We start from the raw sequence: 8,281 nt of genomic DNA, 5'->3' as shown, positions 1-8,281 counted from the left end.
TTTTTTATTATGAAGGTAGAAAAATCAGCGGGACCGACCCGCGAGCGAAGCCGGCGGGGAGTTCCAGGAGGTCGGCATGAGTTGGCCGTGCATACCGCTAAAGCCCTCAAACTCCGAGGCTGGCGCTGAGGAGCTCATACACGGCTGCAACCGGGCTGGCACGGCTTCCCCATGGCTCCTCTATCCCCCCAAGGATGCCATAGGCAGGCACACGCCGCTCATACCCGGAGCGGGCACACCGCCGCTGACATGCATCCTTCGCGGACCGGAAGTGCTTGTCAGCCGGCTGGACACAACGGGACTCGCCGCGGGCGCTGTGGAGCTCCCACAAGGAAGCTGCCGGCATGTACAAGCTCCCCAGGGGCCCCTCTATCCCCCCACGGGTGCAAAAGGCAGGCACACGCCGCTCATACTCGGAACTGGCTCCCGGCCGCTTTCGGAAGGAGACGCCGACGTGGCCTTGCTCGTGCAACTCCAGGTGGGCTTGAGGCTTCCGAAAATGCCATAAAAAAAAAAAGATTTTTTTATTATGAAGGTAGAAAAATCAGCGGGACCGACCCGCGAGCGAAGCCGGCGGGGAGTTCCAGGAGGTCGGCATGAGTTGGCCGTGCATACCGCTAAAGCCCTCAAACTCCGAGGCTGGCGCTGAGGAGCTCATACACGGCTGCAACCGGGCTGGCACGGCTTCCCCATGGCTCCTCTATCCCCCCAAGGATGCCATAGGCAGGCACACGCCGCTCATACCCGGAGCGGGCACACCGCCGCTGACATGCATCCTTCGCGGACCGGAAGTGCTTGTCAGCCGGCTGGACACAACGGGACTCGCCGCGGGCGCTGTGGAGCTCCCACAAGGAAGCTGCCGGCATGTACAAGCTCCCCAGGGGCCCCTCTATCCCCCCACGGGTGCAAAAGGCAGGCACACGCCGCTCATACTCGGAACTGGCTCCCGGCCGCTTTCGGAAGGAGACGCCGACGTGGCCTTGCTCGTGCAACTCCAGGTGGGCTTGAGGCTTCCGAAAATGCCATAAAAAAAAAAAGATTTTTTTATTATGAAGGTAGAAAAATCAGCGGGACCGACCCGCGAGCGAAGCCGGCGGGGAGTTCCAGGAGGTCGGCATGAGTTGGCCGTGCATACCGCTAAAGCCCTCAAACTCCGAGGCTGGCGCTGAGGAGCTCATACACGGCTGCAACCGGGCTGGCACGGCTTCCCCATGGCTCCTCTATCCCCCCAAGGATGCCATAGGCAGGCACACGCCGCTCATACCCGGAGCGGGCACACCGCCGCTGACATGCATCCTTCGCGGACCGGAAGTGCTTGTCAGCCGGCTGGACACAACGGGACTCGCCGCGGGCGCTGTGGAGCTCCCACAAGGAAGCTGCCGGCATGTACAAGCTCCCCAGGGGCCCCTCTATCCCCCCACGGGTGCAAAAGGCAGGCACACGCCGCTCATACTCGGAACTGGCTCCCGGCCGCTTTCGGAAGGAGACGCCGACGTGGCCTTGCTCGTGCAACTCCAGGTGGGCTTGAGGCTTCCGAAAATGCCATAAAAAAAAAAAGATTTTTTTATTATGAAGGTAGAAAAATCAGCGGGACCGACCCGCGAGCGAGGCCGACGGGGACTTCCAGGAGGTCGGCATGACTTTGCCGCTCATACCGCTCTTGCCCTGGAAGTCCACAAGGGGCGCTGCGGAGCTCGTACACGGCTGCCCCCGGTCTTGCACAGCTTCCCCATGGCTCCTGTATCCCCCCCCCCCCCACGGGTGCAGGCATACACCGCTCATACACTCTGGAGCTGGCTGACAGCCCAGCTGACATGCCACCTCCTAGCCGACCGGAAGTACATGTCAGGCGGCTTGGGACATAGTGGGACCCCCCCCCCCCCCGCTGGCGCTGAGGAGCTCATACACTGTTGCCCCCGGGCATGCACAGCTTGCACACGGCTCCTCTACCCTGGGCTGCAATGGGCAGCACACGCCGCTCATACACTCTGGAGCTGGCTGACAGCAACTGCTGCTGATAATGATGATGACGATAATGTGCAAAGGGTTATCTATCGGCGGACAGTGTCACACTCTGGCCCTGGAACTGTGCCCCGGCCTGCCTCTGCTGCTCATTACCGCCTCTGACATTTTTTGAACATACCCCACTTTCACTTGATTTTAAATGTGTCACTTTCAGTAGCAGAAATGTCATTCTTTGACATTTGGGCCTTTTTATTTTCACTGCTGTTGGGTCACCAAATGGATCTCCTTATCTCGAGGCCTAGTCCTCTCCCCACCGCCCTGGAACTCTGCCCCGGCCTACGCTGCGTGCCGTCACACTCTGGCCCTGGAACTGTGCCCCGGCCTATGCTGCCTGCCGTCACACTCTGGCCCTGGAACTCTGCCCCGGCCTGTGCTGCCGTCACACTCTGGCCCTGGAACTGTGCCCACGGCCTGCCTCTGCTGCTCATTACCGCCTCTGACATTTTTGAACGTACCCCACTTTAACTTGATTTTAAATGTTTCACTTTCAGTATCAAAAATGTCATTCTTTGAAATTTGGGCCTTTTTATTTCCACTGCTGCTTGGTCACCAAATGGATCACCTTATCTCGAGGCCTAGTCCTCTCCCCACCGCCCTGGAACTCTGCCCCGGCCTACGCTGCCTGCCGTCACACTCTGGCCCTGGAACTGTGCCCCGGCCTATGCTGCCTGCCGTCACACTCTGGCCCTGGAGCTCTGCCCCGGCCTGTGCTGCCGTCACACTCTGGCCCTGGAACTATGCCCCGGCCTGCCCCTGCTGTTCACCACCGCCTCTGACATTTTTGAACGTACTCCACTTTCACTTGATTTTAAATGGTTCACTTTCAGTATCAAAAATGTCATTCTTTGACATTTGGGCCTTTTTATTTTCACTGCTGTTTGGTCACCAAATGGATCTCCTTAGATCGAGGCCTAGTCCTCTCCCCACTGCCCTGGAACTCTGCCCCGGCCTACGCTGCCTGCCGTGACACCCCTGGCCCTGGAACTCTGCCCCGGCCTACCTCTGCTGTTCACTACCGCCTCTGACATTTTTGAACATACCCCACTTTAACTTGATTTTAAATGTGTCACTTTCAAATGTTTCACTTTCAGTTGCAGAAATGGCATTCTTTGACATTTGGGCCTTTTCATTTTCACTGCTGCTTGGTCACCAAATGGATCCCCTTGGATTGAGGCCTAGTCCTCTCCCCACCGCCCTGGAACTCTTCCCCGGCCTACGCTGCCTGCCGTGACACCCCTGGCCCTGGAACTCTGCCCCGGCCTACCTCTGCTGTTCACTACCGCCTCTGACATTTTTGAACATACCCCACTTTAACTTGATTTTAAATGTGTCACTTTCAAATGTTTCACTTTCAGTTGCAGAAATGGCATTCTTTGACATTTGGGCCTTTTCATTTTCACTGCTGCTTGGTCACCAAATGGATCCCCTTGGATTGAGGCCTAGTCCTCTCCCCACCGCCCTGGAACTCTTCCCCGGCCTACGCTGCCTGCCGTGACACCCCTGGCCCTGGAACTCTGCCCCGGCCTACCTCTGCTGTTCACTACCGCCTCTGACATTTTTGAACATACCCCACTTTAACTTGATTTTAAATGTGTCACTTTCAAATGTTTCACTTTCAGTTGCAGAAATGGCATTCTTTGACATTTGGGCCTTTTTATTTTCACTGCTGTTTGGTCACCAAATGGATCTCCTTAGATCGAGGCCTAGTCCTCTCACCCACCGCCCTGGAACTCTGCCCCGGCCTGTGCTGCCATCACACTCCTGGCCCTGGAACTCTGCCCCAGCCTGCCCCTGCTGTTCACCACCACCTCTGACATTTGTGAACATACCCCACTTTAACTTGATTTTAAATGTGTCACTTTCAAATGGTTCACTTTCAGTATTAAAAGTGTCATTCTCTGACATTTGGGCCTTTTTATTTTCACTGCTGCTTGGTCACCAAATGGATCTCCTTGGATTGAGGCCTAGTCCTCTCCCCACTGCCCTGGAACTCTGCCCCGGCCTACGCTGCCTGCCGTCACACCCCTGGCCCTGGAACTCTGCCCCGGCCTGCCTTTGCTGTTCACCACCGCCTCTGACATTTTTGAACATACCCCACTTTAACTTGATTTTAAATGTTTCACTTTCAAATGTTTCACTTTCAGTAGCAGAAATGGCATTCTTTGACATTTGGGCCTTTTCATTTTCACTGCTGCTTGGTCACCAAATGGATCTCCTTAGATTGAGGCCTAGTCCTCTCACCCACCGCCCTGGAACTCTGCCCCGGCCTACGCTGCCTGCCGTCACACCCTGGCCCTGGAACTCTGCTCCGGCCTGCCTCTGCTGCTCACCACCACCTCTGACATTTGTGAACATACCCCAATTTAACTTGATTTTAAATGTTTCACTTTCAGTATCAGAAATGCCATTCTTTGACATTTGGGCCTTTTTATTTTCACTGCTGCTTGGTCACCAAATGGATCTCCTTGGATTGAGGCCTAGTCCTCTCCCCACCGCCCTGGAACTCTGCCCCGGCCTACGCTGCCTGCCGTCACACCCCTGGCCCTGGAACTGTGTCCCGGCCTGCCTCTGCTGCTCACCACCGCCTCTGACATTTTTGAACATACCCCACTTTAACTAGATTTTAAATGGTTCACTTTCAAATGTTTCACTTTCAGTAGCAGAAATGCCATTCTTTGACATTTGGGCCTTTTTATTTTCACTGCTGCTTGGTCACCAAATGGATCTCCTTGGATTGAGGCCTAGTCCTCTCACCCACCGCCCTGGAACTCTGCCCCGGCCTACGCTGCCTGCCGTCACACCCCTGGCCCTGGAACTCTGCCCCGGCCTGCCCTTGCTGTTCACCACCGCCTCTGACATTTTTGAACATACCCCACTTTAACTTGATTTTAAATGTTTCACTTTCAAATGTTTCACTTTCAGTAGCAGAAATGTCATTCTTTGACATTTGGGCCTTTTTATTTTCACTGCTGCTTGGTCACCAAATGGATCTCCTTGGATTGAGGCCTAGTCCTCTCCCCACCGCCCTGGAACTCTGCCCCGGCCTACGCTGCCTGCCGTCACACCCCTGGCCCTGGAACTCTGCCCCGGCCTGCCTCTGCTGCTCATTACCGTCTCTGACATTTCTGAACATACCCCACTTTAACTTGATTTTAAATGTTTCACTTTCAGTATTAAAAGTGTCATTCTTTGACATTTGGGCCTTTTTATTTTCACTGCTGTTTGGTCACCAAATGGATCTCCTTACCTACCAGCAATCACCCTGGTTCTCTGGCTGGGCATGGGGATGCAAGTTGCTCCCGCTGACCCCCTTCCACCCCACCGGGACCTACCTGCAATCACTCTGGAACTCTGGCTGGGCATAGGGACACAGGTTGGTCCCGCTGCCCCCCCTTCCACCCCACCGGGACCTACCTGCAATCACCCTGGAACTCTGGCTGGGCATGGGGATGCGGTTTGCTCCAGCTGACCCCCTTCCACCCCACCGGGACCTACCTGCAATCACCCTGGAACTCTGGCTGGGCATGGGGATGCAAGTTGCTCCCGCTGACCCCCTTCCACCCCACCGGGACCTACCTGCAATCACTCTGGAACTCTGGCTGGGCATAGGGACACAGGTTGGTCCCGCTGCCCCCCCTTCCACCCCACCGGGACCTACCTGCAATCACCCTGGAACTCTGGCTGGGCATGGGGATGCGGTTTGCTCCCGCTGACCCCCTTCCACCCCACCGGGACCTACCTGCAATCACTCTGGAACTCTGGCTGGGCATAGGGACACAGGTTGGTCCCGCTGCCCCCCCTTCCACCCCACCGGGACCTACCTGCAATCACCCTGGAACTCTGGCTGGGCATGGGGATGCAAGTTGCTCCCGCTGACCCCCTTCCACCCCACCGGGACCTACCTGCAATCACTCTGGAACTCTGGCTGGGCATAGGGACACAGGTTGGTCCCGCTGCCCCCCCCTTCCACCCCACCGGGACCTACCTGCAATCACCCTGGAACTCTGGCTGGGCATGGGGATGCGGTTTGATCCAGCTGACCCCCTTCCACCCCACCGGGACCTACCTGCAATCACCCTGGAACTCTGGCTGGGCATGGGGATGCGGTTTGCTCCAGCTGACCCCCTTCCACCCCACCGGGACCTACCTGCAATCACCCTGGAACTCTGGCTGGGCATGGGGATGCAAGTTGCTCCCGCTGACCCCCTTCCACCCCACCGGGACCTACCTGCAATCACTCTGGAACTCTGGCTGGGCATAGGGACACAGGTTGGTCCCGCTGCCCCCCCCTTCCACCCCACCGGGACCTACCTGCAATCACCCTGGAACTCTGGCTGGGCATGGGGATGCGGTTTGATCCAGCTGACCCCCTTCCACCCCACCGGGACCTACCTGCAATCACCCTGGAACTCTGGCTGGGCATGGGGATGCGGTTTGCTCCAGCTGACCCCCTTCCACCCCACCGGGACCTACCTGCAATCACCCTGGAACTCTGGCTGGGCATGGGGATGCAAGTTGCTCCCGCTGACCCCCTTCCACCCCACCGGGACCTACCTGCAATCACTCTGGAACTCTGGCTGGGCATAGGGACACAGGTTGGTCCCGCTGCCCCCCCTTCCACCCCACCGGGACCTACCTGCAATCACCCTGGAACTCTGGCTGGGCATGGGGATGCAAGTTGCTCCCGCTGACCCCCTTCCTCCCCACCGGGACCTACCTGCAATCACTCTGGAACTCTGGCTGGGAATAGGGACACAGGTTGGTCCCGCTGCCCCCCCTTCCACCCCACCGGGACCTACCTGCAATCACCCTGGAACTCTGGCTGGGCATGGGGATGCGGTTTGCTCCCGCTGACCCCCTTCCACCCCACCGGGACCTACCTGCAATCACTCTGGAACTCTGGCTGGGCATAGGGACACAGGTTGGTCCCGCTGCCCCCCCTTCCACCCCACCGGGACCTACCAGCAATCACCCTGGTTCTCTGGCTGGGCATGGGGATGCAAGTTGCTCCCGCTGACCCCCTTCCACCCCACCGGGACCTACCTGCAATCATCCTGGAACTCTGGATGGGCATGGGGATGCAAGTTGCTCCCGCTGCCCCCCCACCGGGACCTACCTGCAATCACCCTGGAACTCTGTCTGGGCATGGAGATGCAGGTTGCTCCCGCTGCTCCCCTTCCACCCCACCGGGACCTACCACCAATCACCCTGGAACTCTGGCTGGGCATGGGGATGTAGGTTTCTCCCGCTGCCCCCCCACCGGGACCTACCACCAATCACCCTGGAACTCTGGCTGGGCATGGGGATGTAGGTTTCTCCCGCTGCCCCCCCACCGGGACCTACCACCAATCACCCTGGAACTCTGGCTGGGCATGAGGATGCAGGTTGCTCCCGCTGCCCCCCCACCGGGACCTACCACCAATCACCCTGGAACTCTGGCTGGGCATGGGGATGTAGGTTTCTCCCGCTGCCCCCCCACCGGGACCTACCACCAATCACCCTGGAACTCTGGCTGGGCATGGGGATGTAGGTTTCTCCCGCTGGCCCCCACCGGGACCTACCACCAATCACCCTGGAACTCTGGCTGGGCATGGGGATGTAGGTTTCTCCCGCTGCCCCCCCACCGGGACCTACCACCAATCACCCTGGAACTCTGGCTGGGCATGGGGATGTAGGTTTCTCCCGCTGCCCCCCCACCGGGACCTACCACCAATCACCCTGGAACTCTGGCTGGGCATGGGGATGTAGGTTTCTCCCGCTGCCCCCCCACCGGGACCTACCACCAATCACCCTGGAACTCTGGCTGGGCATGGGGATGTAGGTTTCTCCCGCTGCCCCCCCACCGGGACCTACCACCAATCACCCTGGAACTCTGGCTGGGCATGAGGATGCAGGTTGCTCCCGCTGCCCCCCCACCGGGACCTACCACCAATCACCCTGGAACTCTGGCTGGGCATGGGGATGTAGGTTTCTCCCGCTGCCCCCCCACCGGGACCTACCACCAATCACCCTGGAACTCTGGCTGGGCATGGGGATGTAGGTTTCTCCCGCTGCCCCCCCACCGGGACCTACCACCAATCACCCTGGAACTCTGGCTGGGCATGGGGATGTAGGTTTCTCCCGCTGCCCCCCCACCGGGACCTACCACCAATCACCCTGGAACTCTGGCTGGGCATGAGGATGCAGGTTGCTCCCGCTGCCCCCCCACCGGGACCTACCACCAATCACCCTGGAACTCTGGCTGGGCATGGGGATG

Source organism: Rhinoderma darwinii, chromosome 4 (genome assembly GCF_050947455.1).
Source record: "Rhinoderma darwinii isolate aRhiDar2 chromosome 4, aRhiDar2.hap1, whole genome shotgun sequence".
NCBI classification, from domain to species: domain Eukaryota; kingdom Metazoa; phylum Chordata; class Amphibia; order Anura; family Rhinodermatidae; genus Rhinoderma; species Rhinoderma darwinii.
The sequence above is the reverse complement of the archived record's forward strand: the minus strand, read 5'-3'. Positions refer to the sequence as shown.